The following is a 357-nucleotide window of genomic DNA, read 5'->3' on the forward strand; positions in this document are numbered from 1 at the left end:
AAATTCTTTGACCCTTCTTTGGCAAAGATGACATACTTTGTGTATCTGATCCTCCCAGCCAAGTCCCAGATGAAGGGTTTGGATTATTTTCTAGGAAGAGTGTGGCCACAAGTCCAAAGTTTCTCTTAACAAGTGGATTGGTTTACTTGTTTTGAATTGGTTCAAGCAGCTCCAAAAGTAGTTTATCAGGCAAATGCCAGTATTTGGGTGTGATTTCATTCTTTGGTGGTTCGTCATTTGTATAAGCCTACCATCATAGATGTATTTTATGTATAGGGTATCCAAGGAAGGACTTTTTATTTCTTTTTATTTATGTAATTGTAGGACTTAAGATCACATCAATTTTTAGAGGTTTCA

General features: G+C 36.1%; 1 protein-coding gene across 1 annotated transcript in view; it reads left to right on the top strand.

The window, feature by feature from the left end:
- LOC119593018 overlaps positions 1-357 on the top strand; it is a 27,676-nt gene that overhangs the window by 533 nt on the left and 26,786 nt on the right. The window lies entirely within an intron of this gene.

Source organism: Penaeus monodon, chromosome 31, assembly GCF_015228065.2.
Source record: "Penaeus monodon isolate SGIC_2016 chromosome 31, NSTDA_Pmon_1, whole genome shotgun sequence".
NCBI lineage: Eukaryota > Metazoa > Arthropoda > Malacostraca > Decapoda > Penaeidae > Penaeus > Penaeus monodon.